The 14,163-nt window shown below is 42.1% G+C and overlaps 1 protein-coding gene across 1 annotated transcript in view; it reads left to right on the forward strand.

Moving 5' to 3' along the window:
* The first annotated feature begins 477 nt into the window (after positions 1-477).
* The window catches only part of CPSF1 (cleavage and polyadenylation specific factor 1), a 297,206-nt gene continuing 283,520 nt past the window's right edge, over positions 478-14,163 (forward strand). The window contains 1 exon segment of the mRNA XM_030220640.1: positions 478-559. The gene's annotated coding sequence lies outside the window, so the exon portion shown is untranslated.

Genomic DNA, 14,163 nt, shown 5'->3' on the forward strand with positions numbered 1-14,163 from the left:
AATTCTCATAACATGATGTTTGTTTTAGTTGCCTTTTACCAGGAGAAAAAAAAATCTGTGCACGAATATAACGCATGTTAGGGTGTCTCTATAACCAACCCCTCCAAATAATACACTGAATACGATTTATAAAGAAATTACTAGTCCACCTATGTATGAAAAGTTATTCTGTTATTAAACTTCCTCTATGTATGTACATCAGTATGCTGCAGAAGCTGGCGTGTTTGAAAATATAAGTGAGATTAAATAAAAATGCTACCAACAATAAAGAACGACAATCCGATTGCAGCAGCTCATAGCTTTGTTTGATTTGTTTTGAGTGTATGCAGAACGATAGCTGCGCGAGGAAGGGAAGAGGAAACATTTGGCGTTTCAACATTTTGACGTCATGCCGGCTCCTGTTCTCAATCAAACCTTCTTGGCCCCACCCTCCTCTGACGTGCTTCCTGCTTCCGGGAAGGCGGGAGCTTCAGAGAGGGGGAAGTTGTGTTGGAGTGGGGGGTCCGGGGAACCGCAGGAGGAAAACTAAGCAGCGGGATTGTTGGTGGGAGTCTCAAAGGTATGAGTTTGAGGGAGAGCCGTCGGATCGCGGAGAGTAGAGAGGGGGAGAGACCACGTGTGCACACGTGTGTGTGTGTGAGAGAGAGAAAGAGAGCGGTGGGGTGGAGGGACACGTGTGTTAGTGGATGCTGAGGGAGAGAATCTTCTCTGAAATGGCAGTTGAACTTGTGAGAGCTCGTGGAGGAGGCCGTGGCAGTGGTCTTAAGAACTCAGTGCTCAGACCATTTAGTCCGGTATCCAGGTTCTAGCTGTGGCTAATGCAGGTGACAAATACCTGACGGAATCCAAAAACTAGCAAGATCTCGCTTTACCCTGAAGCTCAAGTAAAAATTACTATCTCCATTTATTCCTTCTACAACAGTCATCTTACAGATCCCTACCATGTCTGCCCTCTAAGCTGTTTTCTTCTGCCCTAGTCTAGTCTTTCCTCATAGGACCATGGATTCCCAAACCTGGTCCTGGAGGCACCCCAGCCAATCAGCTTTTCAGGATATCCACAATAAATATTCATGACTGAGATTTGCATGGACTTCCACCACTGCATGTAAATCTCACTCACAAATATTCATTGTGGATATCCTGAAAACCTGACTGGGGGTGCCTCCAGAACCAGGTTTGGTAATCCATGGTCCTTCATAAAATGGTTGTTCTAGCCCTTTTATCATTTTAGTTACTTTTCTTGGAGGCCAACGTTCAAAGCTCTGGTGCTGAAGCCATTATTGCAATCCCCATAGTGTGACAACAGCGCACAAACCTAGCTAGTCAATGCTCAAAGTAAATGATAGTCAAATTTAATACATGCTATTAAACTGAAAGCAAGGGGGAGGAGGAACATGCTTAGCGCATGTGTACAAAGGTTTCACAGTAAGTGCAGCTCTTGTGTGCATGCCCAGACAAAACTGGAAGTGCAAGCACACATCGGCGCCATTCTGTGCCTTTAAAGATAAGCTTTTCAAAAATTGTTTGCACTTAAATGTTTGAAAGGCTCGTATTTAAGTGCAGAAAAACAAGCGCCAATGTGTGCTTTTGCTTGGACTCGTACATGTGTGATAACGTTGAAACCTTCTTAGTGTGCTGCTGTAGCTAAGAAAACAAATAGAATGTTAGGTATTATTAGGAAAGGAATGGAAAACAAAAATGAGGCCATTATAATGCCTTTGTATTGCTCCATGGTGCGACTGCACCTTGAATATTGTGTTCAATTCTGGTCGCTGCATCTCAAAAAAGATATAGTGGAATTAGAAAAGGTACAGAGAAGAGTGACAAAAATGAGAAAGGGGATGGGACGACTTCCCTGTGAGGAAAGGCTAAAGCAGCTAGGGCTCTTCAGCTTAGAGAAAAGGCGGCTGAGGGGAGATATGATAGAGGTCTGTAAAATAATGTGTGGAGTTGAATGGGTTGTCGTGAAACGTCTGTTTACGCTTTCCAAAAATACTAGGACTAGGGGGCATGCGATGAAGCTACAAAGTAGTAAATTTAAAACGAATCGGAGAAAATTTTTCTTGGCTTAGAGTTTAAAAAAGGTCTGGACGGCTTCCTAAAGGTCCATAGACCGGTATTAAATTGGACTTGGGGAAAATCCACTATTTCTGGGATAAGCAGTTTAAAATATTTTGTACTTTTTTGGGATCTTGCCAGGTATTTGTGACCTGGATTGGCCACTGTTGGAAACAGGATTCTGAGCTTGATGGACCTTTGGTCTTTCCTAGTATGGCAATACTTGTGTACTTATGTATGTGTTTTTCTTACCGTTAGCGCTTAGAGGCTACACGGGCTTCCTTCTGCTTTCAAAAGAAGATAAAAACAGTTTAATGTGAGAAATTCAGAAGAAATCCTCTCCTCAAAATCTTCAATGCCACCCCCAAGCTGGTGGTAAGGTTTTAGTGTTAAGGCCAGCATTTTTTTTGTGTTCTTGCTATCATCTGATCATTGGGAGGGAATACTGAATGACCTCATTAACATACATTTGAATACATTTAAATACAATTTGCAGCCATCTTTGGTGCACATATTGATACGTGCACTAGAGCCCTCTGAACATTCCGTGCACATTAATGTGCACGCTAGTCCGGTGCAAATCGCCTTTAATGCTGGCGTTTAGGTTCTGAGTATCATCCCCTAGGATTGCACACATAGGGGCCCTTTTGTTAAGCCGCGACAAAATGTGTTATGGGCCACTTTTTGCTGTGGCTGATTTTTGGAATTAATGTTGCCATTAGCATGTGACCATTACAAAAATTAGAACTTGAGTCCTTATCACCACTTGTTTTGTAGGTGGTAAGGGCTCATGCACTAATCCTGTTCTAATCAGTGCTAACCACTTTCCACCCCCAGACATGCCCCTGCTATGAAAAAATAAATGTTATTTTTTTAGTGCATTCTCCTGTCAAAAGAATTGCGGGACGCTTGCACCTTGGTGCACCTTTTTAAGCTGCAGTAAGCATGTGTTAGTGCTTACTACAGCTTGGTAAAATGGCCCTAGAGTAAATAGTAAATGACAGCAGATAAAGATGTGCATGTTCCATCCAGTCTGCCCAGCACTGCTGTCGGTATACCAATCCATGCGGGTTGCACCCCTCTAGGCCCTGTTTAAAGTGTAAAGGTCATTTACGTTATTGCTTTGATTCCATCCTCTTTCTATATAGGAATTCTCTATGTTTATCTCATGACTTTTTGAATTCTGTCACGGTTTCCACAACCTCCAGTGGGAAGGCATTCCAGGCATTAACCACCTTCTCTGTGAAAAAGTATTTTCTGATGTTACTTCAACGTCTGCCGCCCAGCATCCTCAATTCATGTGTTCTAGTTCTGCCATTTCCCCATTTCTGAAAAAGATTTTTGTTTAAATACTTGAAAGGTATTAATGTACAACTGTATTTTATCTCTCCTATCCCTCCTATCCCTCCTTTCTGTAGGAGGGCAATATTTCCGAAGTCGGTCCTGGAGTACCCCCTTACCAGTCAGGTTTTCAGGATATCCATATGAATATGTATATGTTGGTTGCATTATATGCAAATCTTTCACACATATTCATTGTAGATATCCTGAAAACCTGACTGGTAAGGGGATACTCCAGGTCCAACTTGGAAAACACTTCTCTAGGGCAGTGGTTCTCAACTCAGTCCCTGGGGCACACCCAACTGGTCAGGCTTTCAAGATATCAACAATAAATATACATGAGAGATTTGTATGCACTGCCTCCTTGGTATGCAAATCTATCTCATCGATATCCTGAAAATCAGATTAAGGGCTCCACGTACTGGGTTGAGAACCACTGATATATGGTATATATATTCTGGTCTTCAAATCTCTCATGCATTTTGGTGCATACCCTGTAGCACTTTTGTTACCTTCCTCTGAACCATTTCAGGTCTTTTTATGGCCTTAATGAGATGACAACCTCCAAAACTAAACAATACGCCAACTGGGGCCTTACTAGTGATGTGCAGATTTCCTTTCTTCTGTTGGTTATACCTCTCTGTGCAGTTGAGCATCCTTCAGGTTTTGGTTGCTGCCTTGTCACATTTTCGCCATCTTGAGATCCTCGGACATTATGACCCTAACGTCTTTCTCATAGTCAGTACATATCAGTCTCTCGCCACTATCACATATAGCTCCTTTGGATTTCTACAACCCAAGTGAATCACTCAACTTCTTGCATTAATTTTTTTTAATGGTGAATTTCTTAATTGTCATCAAAAGATTAAACAGTAGTTACTGTTCTCAAACATCACTTAGCAAGCAATAGCAAACTCATTTTTTTTCCATTTCCCCACCCCATCACCCCCTCCTCATTGTCCAGACTTCCTCCCATTGTAGCCACTCAAAAATAGTCCAAGTATGCTGCAATAAAGTCCCTATATATTTTTTTCAGGATCCACCAAGATGGTTGATCTTTAATCAGACTTCCAAGTCATTTAATACTCAGAGTGCACTTACATGGTTAAAGTGCTCAGAAAGGGAGATCAAATTTTAACAAATCTTTTTTTTGCTTTTAGTCTACTACTACTATTTAGCATTTCTAGAGCGCTACAAGGCGCACTAGTCCTTATCAATGGATAATCTCTCCATTTGTAAAAGGTAATGCTTCTGATTGTGCCATTATGAGAGAGTCGGAGGAGAGGGTTGTATCCATTGAAACAAAATACAGTGCTTCACTATTAAGCAAGCTTTGCATAAAAATAGCGTGGAAACTTGAACTCCCTCAGTGATGTCATCTATAACATCTAATAAGCTCCTTTGTGGGGTTGCCTGTGAAGTGTGGTTTTGCATGTTACTCGAATGGCTCCACAGAATTTGCCAAAAATGAGAAATCAAGTTTGGCACTTTCCACCAAAAGGGGACTCCTTTGTAAGCTTTCTTTTAAAGCTACAACCGAGCAATCCCCAAAGTACTGGGTCCATTTAGCTACCACATCCTGAAGGGACTGTGTTACAAAAGTATTTTTTAAACCTTCATAGTATCGAGCCACCCCTTCTTGACCACTGGAAGAGGCTAATACTCTTCAAAGGTATATTCCTGGAAGTTTGTACTGTAATTAGTTACCAGAGTCTTTGCTTAAATGTTAATTGCCAAACAAACTGTTATTTTAATTTTTGTAGATTATAGCTCAACCTCATTATAACTCAGTGCTTGGGGTCCAAAGAATCACATCACAGATCACGTTAGAAATTTCAATCAAATTTTCTGCATTCAGCTTATACAGTACTTGCTATCTGTTTCGCATGCCTGTGACAATTGAAGTACTAGAGAATAACAATATTGTATATAAACCATGTTTCAATCTTTTATTGAAAAGGGAAAACATAATCCAGTCCGTATTTATTCAAACAAATTAACTATTGCTCATCTAAGCATACACCAACAAACCTTAGAATCTACTTTAAAGTGGTTCATTTCTTGTTTAAAAGAATATCTAGGGTTGACTGTTTAATTGCACCTCTCTGTTTTTTAATAATTTTAATTAAGCGTTTTAATTGTAGAACTGAAAGAGAATCTAGCTCTTCTGTTTCAAGAAATTTCAGTCCCGTTTGCAAACCTGTAAGTTCCTCTGTGATTTTAGTTGGAGGTTTAGGTTTCTCATTCTCATCGTCTTCAGTTGCATCCAAATAATGATTTTTGCCAGTAACATTATGGCTTGTCCAGCCTTCTAGAGGTTTCCGTATTGTCTTAAACCAGTTACTGTGGTCATGCCAATGTGCTGCTACTTCTTCCATGTCCCTGATCCATAACATCTCGGTTTGCCATTTTTGTATCAAGGGGAGTGATTGTTGTTTCCAGCTTCTCGCAACAATTACTGGGGAGATATAGCTTTTAAACATGATTTTATAATGTTTGTCAACATGTTAGACAGTATGAAATCTTTGCTTGGGCTTCCCATATTCCTTGCCAAGTCTGTTGGGATGTTTTCAGACCTGATTCTGTTTCCCATTTTGCCATCTAATTGGGTTCCGGTGTTACCTGACAGTTGTAGTTCTGTTAGTAGTCTGTATATTTTTGCTAGCACCCTTTTCCCTCCCTGCTAGCTAAAAAAAAGAATTCTTCAATTGCTGTCAGATTTCTCTGGTAATGTTTTTGGGGGTGCAGGTAGTTCACTGCTTTCAACGCCGATTTTTAAAAAAGTTTCCAGAGGTGATCTGGGAAATTATAGACTGGTGAGACTGACATTGGTGCTGGGCAATATGGTAGAGACTATTATAAAGAACAAAATTACAGAGCATATACGTAAGCATAGATTAATGAGACAAAGCTAACGTGGATTTAGTCAAGAGAAATCTTGCCTCTCCAGTCTACTACATTTCTTTGAAGGGGTGAACAAACATTTATTTATTTATTTATTTATTTGTTACATTTGTATCCCACATTATCCCACCTATTTGCAGGCTCAATGTGGCTTACATTGTACCGTAGAGGTGTTAGCCATCTCCGGTAGAGAAACAAATACAAAGAGTTGTTGTGGTCGAATAAGGTTCATGTGTTATAGACACATTGGGGAATCGTAGAGAGGAAGAGTTCTGCAGAGTCTGTTACGAGCTTTGGTTTCGTTGTGTTGCAGGGTTTAGGCACTTAAGTTGGGTCGATAAGGTATGCTGGTTGATATTGTGTATCTGGATTTTCAAAAGGCATTTGACAAAGTACCTCATGAAAGACTCCAGAGGAAATTGGAGAGTCATAGGATAGAAGGTAGTATTGTATTGTGGATTAAAAAATGGTTAAAAGATATAGAACAGAGAATAGGGTTAAATGGTCAGTATTCTCAATGGAGAAGGGTAGTTAGTGGGGTTCCCCAGGGATCTGTGCTGGGACCGGTGCTTTTTAACATATTTATAAATGATCTAAAGATGGGAGTAACTAGTAAGGTAATTAAATTTGCTGACGACACAAAGTTGTTAAATTGCAAGAGGATTGTGAAAAATTACAAGAGGACCTTACGAGACTGGGAAACTGGGCATTCGCAAATGGCAGATGACATTTAATGTGAGCAAGTGCAAAGTGATGCATGTGGGAAAGAGGAACCCGAACTGTAGTTACATAATGCAAGTTTCCACATTAGGAGTCACCGACCAGGAAAAGGATCTAGGAATCATTGTTGACGATACTTTGAAACCCTCTGTTCAGTGTGCTGTGGCGACAAGGAAAGCAAATAGGTATTACTAGGAAAGGAATGGAAAATAAAAACAAGGATGTTATAATGCCTTTGTGTCGCTCCATGGTGCAACTGCACCTTGAATACTGTTCGCAATTCTGGTCACCATATCTCAAAAAGATATAATGGAATTAGAAAAGATACAGAGAAGGGTGATGAAAATGATAAAGGGGATGGGACGACTTCCCTATGAGGAAAGGCTAAAGCGGCTAGGGCTCTGTAACTAGGGGACATGCAATGAAGCTACAAAGTAGTAAATTTAAAACAAAGGGGAGAAAATATTTATTCACTCAACGTGTAATTAAACTCTGGAATTCATTCCCAGAGAATGTGGTAAATGCAGTTAGCATAGAGGGGTTTAAAAAAGGTTTGGGTAACTTCCTAAAAGAAAAGTCCATAAGCCATTATTAAGATGAACTTGGGGAAAATCCACTGCTTATTTCTAGAATATAACAAAATGTTTAAACACACATGAATACAAGTGTATTGCTTCTTCAGCTTATTGAGAGTGGAGTAGTCTCATATGTAACACACGATAAAGATTATTTGATTTTTCACCCAATGACTGGGTGTATTATCTGTGTGTATTGTCTAATCATTGACTGAACCTCCACCACCCTTTGCTAATCTTATATATAAAGATATATTTCTGTTTGTCAATATGCTAACATCTAATTTTATGTAGCACTTAGCTTGAACAAGTTGGTGCTCTTAAAACCCCGACAGGTCCCCGTTTCGTGGTTACTTTCTCAAGGGGGAGTCACCAGTTCTAAAACCAAAAACAAGATGCAGCACAAAGTTACTTACAAAATAGTTCTAAAGGCATATTAGTTGTATAATTACTTGTATTCTAAATAAAATTGCTGTTAGCTTACCAAGTAACAGTCTCAAGTGCAACTGCAGCATTACTCTGTCTCTCTCAAAAATGGCCACGGCGTCTTTTTGTTAGTGCTCAGCCATGCCAGCTGGTTGTGAAGCTGGTCCATAGTAGGAATTATGTTGAGAACTGCATACATTGTCTGAAGCATTTCTTCCCATTATAAAGCCTGTTTGGTCCTTGTGTATGATTTCTCATATTACTGTGTTGAGTCTGGTGGCTAGTATTTTAGAGAGGGGGGAAGGGGAATGGAACTTGATATACTGCCTTTCTGTGTTTACAATCAAAGCAGTTTACATAGTATATACAAGTACTTATTTTGTACCTGGGGCAATGGAGGGTTAAGTGACTTGCCCAAAGTCACAAAGAGCTGCAGTTGGAATCAAACCCAATTCGGCATCTGTATTGAGTAGTGATATCGGATGGTATGAGCTGCAGAGTTCTGCATTTCTGCCCACTTTATGTATTGGTGTGATATTGGCTTGTTGGAATGAGTCTGGGATTGTGTCATCCAAGAGGGCGATGTTCAGCACCTTCACTAAAGGCCATTGGATGATAGGCCAGAACCTTTTATAGAATTCTATGTGGAGGCTGTCTAGGCCTGCTGCCTTGCCCAAGGGGGTATTCTTGATGGCTTCTCACAGTTCTTTCCCAGAGATGAGGGCATCTAAGGCCTCCCTGTCATTAATTGCCTAGGCACCTGCCTGGGGTTACCCCACGACCACTTAGGTCTGTCCCCAGCACTGCTCACTTCTGCCTGCACCTGCTGCTTGAGCTCTACACTAGTACCCTCCTCCCACCGACTGGGTCACAACCGCCTCTGGGTGAGTCTCCCGCTCTCAAATTATCCCCAGTGATTTCTAGGTTACTGGAGCCACACTCCCAGTGGTCCCACAGTTCCCAGAAAGCACTCATAGACCCAACACACAAACCACCAGGATTCTTTATCAGTCCAGACAAACAGAATGAACAAATAATTGTGTTTATTCTCATAAAAAATATTGAACATTGGAACAAAAGTGTGCAAATAGCAAACAGTAACAAATAACTGAAAAATAGATTGATTTGAAAACTAACTAAACATCTATGTACTGTCTAAACAGTACCTGGGAAGATTGGGACATGTAATTGTTCACAGAGCCGTAGCAAAGAGATCTGTTGCCCTCTTCCAGGCTAAGATTGAAGCAACAGCCAGCCACAACTGCTGGGTAATTTCAAAACTCCAGGCCAGTCAGAGCCCAGAACAGTCAAGTTTCAAATAAAAGCTGGTTACATCACTGCAAGGCACTTTCTACTATCTGTGTGCCAAATAAAAGAGAAGTCAGTCCTCTGTAACAGCTTTAAGCATAAACATTCACCATCTGCTGGCCAAACGGAGAAATACACTTCAGACATATTTAAGACAGGAGAATATCCAATACATTTTACCGGCTTAAAACACACTGTTTCGTCACACTCCCTACTTGGGGCGATTAGTTTTTTCTCCCGCATGATGTTGGTGAATTGTTCCTTCTGCTTCTCTATGCCTGAGCCTTCTAAGGTATATATGTTCTTGTAAAGTTCTACAAAGCCCCTTGCTATCCCCTCCTGCTCTCTGTTTAATGTCCCTCCATTGTCTTATACTGTTTTGATCATATTCTGCACCTTTTTTTTTTTTTTAGCTGAGCAGCCAGAAATTTTATCCCCCATCCCCTTGCATATAGTGTTTTAAGCCCACCTGTTTGCATAGCCCCTCAACTATTTGCATGTCTTGTTTATGGCGCTCCCTTCTGGTATTTAGCATTTGGTGGGAAAGATATTCAGAGGGGTGGGCTTTGTGAACTGCCTGTACTTTTTTCAAGGAGCTTTCCAGTTGGTGTCTTTTCTGTAGGGACTGTTTTTTTTTTTTGCTCTGGTTCCTAGTTCAGTGCACTTTCTCCACATCACTACTTTCATGGTTTCCCACACTGTGATATCTCCTATTTCCCCTGTATCATTTCTTTGAAAAATGTCTTCTAGTCGCTTCTAAATCTCCTCCATATAATCCTTCCTTCTGTAAGAGTCTGTGTTTAGTGTCCAGGTGCTTATACTGGTTCTGCTCTTTTTGTCCCTGTCTAAGAGTAGGGTTACTGGGGAATGGTCTGAGCTTGTTATTAAGGCTATCTCACATGAGCTTATCTTGCTCAGGAGGCACTGGTCAGCTAGGAAATAGTTTATCCTGGAATATGCATTGTGGTTAGATGAGAGACAAGTGTAGTCCTTGAAGCTCGGGTGTAGATGTCTCCATGATAAGGTTGTATTCTTGACACACTTTTTGTAGGTGGGTGCTCGGGGTTGGCTTGGGGCCCCCTTCACTGGACCTGTCCATCCCTGTATGCATGACCATGTTAAGGTCCCTTACTAATATTAGGGGCATTGGCACTGTCAGATGCTGCAATAGGTTTTGTATATAGGTAAGTTGTTGTCTATTGGTGCATACACATTAGCTGTACAGATTTCCCTTCCTTCCCTGTTTGCTTCAATATCAATATATCTTCCCTCTCGGTCTAACCATGTACGTCTTATCTTAATGTTTACTCCCTTCTGGATGATAATGGCCAACTCTAGGCTGTTTGAGGACCCACCTGACATTTGGACCTCTCTCACCAATTTGTCTTTAAATTGGTTTATCTGGTCTCTCCGCAAATGTCTCCTGCAGTAAATATACATTGGCCCACATTCTGTCTTGCTTCAGCAGGATTCTTTTCCTCATTTGGAAGGTCTGCATACTTCTGGCATTATATGTGCTTAATCAGCTGTACAGTTGTGAGTTAGCCATGGTCTCTATGCTTTATTGTTGTGATTCAGCTGTCCCCTCTCTCTCAGCAACATTGTTCTGTGTATCCTTATGCCTGTGTCCCCTTCCCCCCCCCCCCAATCCTGAATTCACTGTCCGCTTCCCTCCCCCAGCCCAGAAACGTATTGCATACATATCACATTGCCAAACCTCCATCTGCTCCTGGGGGACCAGGTCTTCTGAGGGGGTGTGTTCCCGTCGTGTACACAGGACGTTATTTGTTACAGCCAATGTCCCTCTATTTGTATAGAGCACTAGTCTCTCCGTGCAGATGAATTTGAGATAGTAGAAAGAAAACTTAAAAAGAATAAATAACAAAACACATCTCACACTCAGTTAACTGGTGACAGTCCTTGTAGGTAGTAAGTCTACTCTTCTGGGTCCACGCATTCTCTGTTTACTGTCCCCCAACTGTTCTTGGGGGGGGGGGGGGACCTCCCTATGCGCAGACAGAGTGATGTGGTTTTTCTCCACTTCAGCAAATTAGTGTCATATCATTCAAGATGTCTCCCTCCACTCCTGATTGTGTTGGTGTAGGCGATTGCGGCCTGCACTGCTCACCGGGTTGTCTTCATTCCTGACCTGTTCCCAGTGTTGTTTGGCCCTGAGCGGGCGATTCTTTACCAGTGGGTCATCTGGTAAGTGCAGTTTCAGGATCTTCATTGCCTCTTTCAGCTCTGTAAATAGGATTTGCTCACCATTCCACCACACTTTCAGTTTTGCTGGGTATGGCATTGCAGATTGTATGGTATGGCTATGCAGGTACCTTTTCACCTCTCGATACTCCTGCCGTCTCCAGTCTATATCAGCACTATAGTCCTGGAATAGGTAGAGGGGCGTTTCTTTGTATTTTAAAGTTCTGTTTTTCCTTACCATCTGCAGTAACAACTCCTTGTGTTTGAAATTTTGTCTAGCATGGGTCTGGATCCCCCTTCCAGGGGTGGTGGCTGCCTCGATACTCTGTGAGCTCTTTCTACGATCAGATCCGCTGATAGGCCCTCGAATAGTTGTTTAAGAAATGCCTTCGAATAGTTGTTTAAGAAATGCCTCTGGGGAGTGTTTCTCTGCCCCTTCTGGCAGTCTCACAATCTACAGTGGGGGAAATAAGTATTTGATCCCTTGCTGATTTTGTAAGTGTGCCCACTGACAAAGACATGAGCAGCCCATAATTGAAGGGTAGGTTATTGGTAACAGTGAGAGATAGCACATCACAAATTAAATCCGGAAAATCACATTGTGGAAAGTATATGAATTTATTTGCATTCTGCAGAGGGAAATAAGTATTTGATCCCTCTGGCAAACAAGACCTAATACTTGGTGGCAAAACCCTTGTTGGCAAGCACAGTGGTCAGACGTCTTCTGTAGTTGATGATGAGGTTTGCACACATGTCAGGAGGAATTTTGGTCCACTCCTCTTTGCAGATCATCTCTAAATCATTAAGAGTTCTGGGCTGTCGCTTGGCAACTCGCAGCTTCAGCTCCCTCCATAAGTTTTCAATGGGATTAAGGTCTGGTGACTGGCTAGGCCACTCCATGACCCTAATGTGCTTCTTCCTGAGCCACTCCTTTGTTGCCTTGGCTGTATGTTTTGGGTCATTGTCGTGCTGGAAGACCCAGCCACGACCCATTTTTAAGGCCCTGGCGGAGGGAAGGAGGTTGTCACTCAGAATTGTACGGTACATGGCCCCATCCATTCTCCCATTGATGCGGTGAAGTAGTCCTGTGCCCTTAGCAGAGAAACACCCCCAAAACATAACATTTCCACCTCCATGCTTGACAGTGGGGACGGTGTTATTTGGGTCATAGGCAGCATTTCTCTTCCTCCAAACACGGCGAGTTGAGTTCATGCCAAAGAGCTCAATTTTTGTCTCATCTGACCACAGCACCTTCTCCCAATCACTCTCGGCATCATCCAGGTGTTCACTGGCAAACTTCAGACGGGCCGTCACATGTGCCTTCCGGAGCAGGGGGACCTTGCGGGCACTGCAGGATTGCAATCCGTTATGTCGTAATGTGTTACCAATGGTTTTCGTGGTGACAGTGGTCCCAGCTGCCTTGAGATCATTGACAAGTTCCCCCCTTGTAGTTGTAGGCTGATTTCTAACCTTCCTCATGATCAAGGATACCCCACGAGGTGAGATTTTGCGTGGAGCCCCAGATCTTTGTCGATTGACAGTCATTTTGTACTTCTTCCATTTTCTTACTATGGCACCAACAGTTGTCTCCTTCTCGCCCAGCGTCTTACTGATGGTTTTGTAGCCCATTCCAGCCTTGTGCAGGTGTATGATCTTGTCCCTGACATCCTTAGACAGCTCCTTGCTCTTGGCCATTTTGTAGAGGTTAGAGTCTGACTGATTCACTGAGTCTGTGGACAGGTGTCTTTCATACAGGTGACCATTGCCGACAGCTGTCTGTCATGCAGGTAACGAGTTGATTTGGAGCATCTACCTGGTCTGTAGGGGCCAGATCTCTTACTGATTGGTGGGGGATCAAATACTTATTTCCCTCTGCAGAATGCAAATAAATTCATATACTTTCCACAATGTGATTTTCCGGATTTAATTTGTGATGTGCTATCTCTCACTGTTACCAATAACCTACCCTTCAATTATGGGCTGCTCATGTCTTTGTCAGTGGGCACACTTACAAAATCAGCAAGGGATCAAATACTTATTTCCCCCACTGTATATGTTTGAGCTCAGTAATGTTATGAGTGGAGGAGTGGCCTAGTGGTTAGGGTGGTGGAACTGAGTTCAATTCCCACTTCAGGCACAGGCAGCTCCTTGTGACTCTGGGCAAGTCACTTAACCCTCCATTGCCCCATGTAAGCCGCATTGAGCCTGCCATGAGTGGGAAAGCGCGGGGTACAAATGTAACAAAAAAAAAAATGTTATGTCATCCTTTGTGCCGGAGATTTGCTGCTCGACCTGTTCGATCCTCTGTGGCATCTTTGATGTCAGCCCATGCATTGCTCAGGTTAGTTTGGATTTGTGCCAGTGTGCCTTGAAATGTTGCCGTCCCTTCCTTTATTAAAGCAAGTATTGTGTAAATTTTGAAAAATAAGATTAATTGTACTACAAGAGATCAGTAAAACTGGTCTTTTATCAGAGCTACATAATATTTCTTGTTAACACGGAGGAAAGATTGGGAGAGGAATCTCCCTGAAGTTTGGCAATCCAAACGTTCACATTTATACCCAAAACCACATATGAGGTAATGAATCCATCTACACAAAATTCCATATCATCAGTAAAACATCTTTTT

This window comes from Microcaecilia unicolor, chromosome 1 (genome assembly GCF_901765095.1).
Source record: "Microcaecilia unicolor chromosome 1, aMicUni1.1, whole genome shotgun sequence".
Classification (NCBI taxonomy): Eukaryota; Metazoa; Chordata; class Amphibia; order Gymnophiona; family Siphonopidae; genus Microcaecilia; species Microcaecilia unicolor.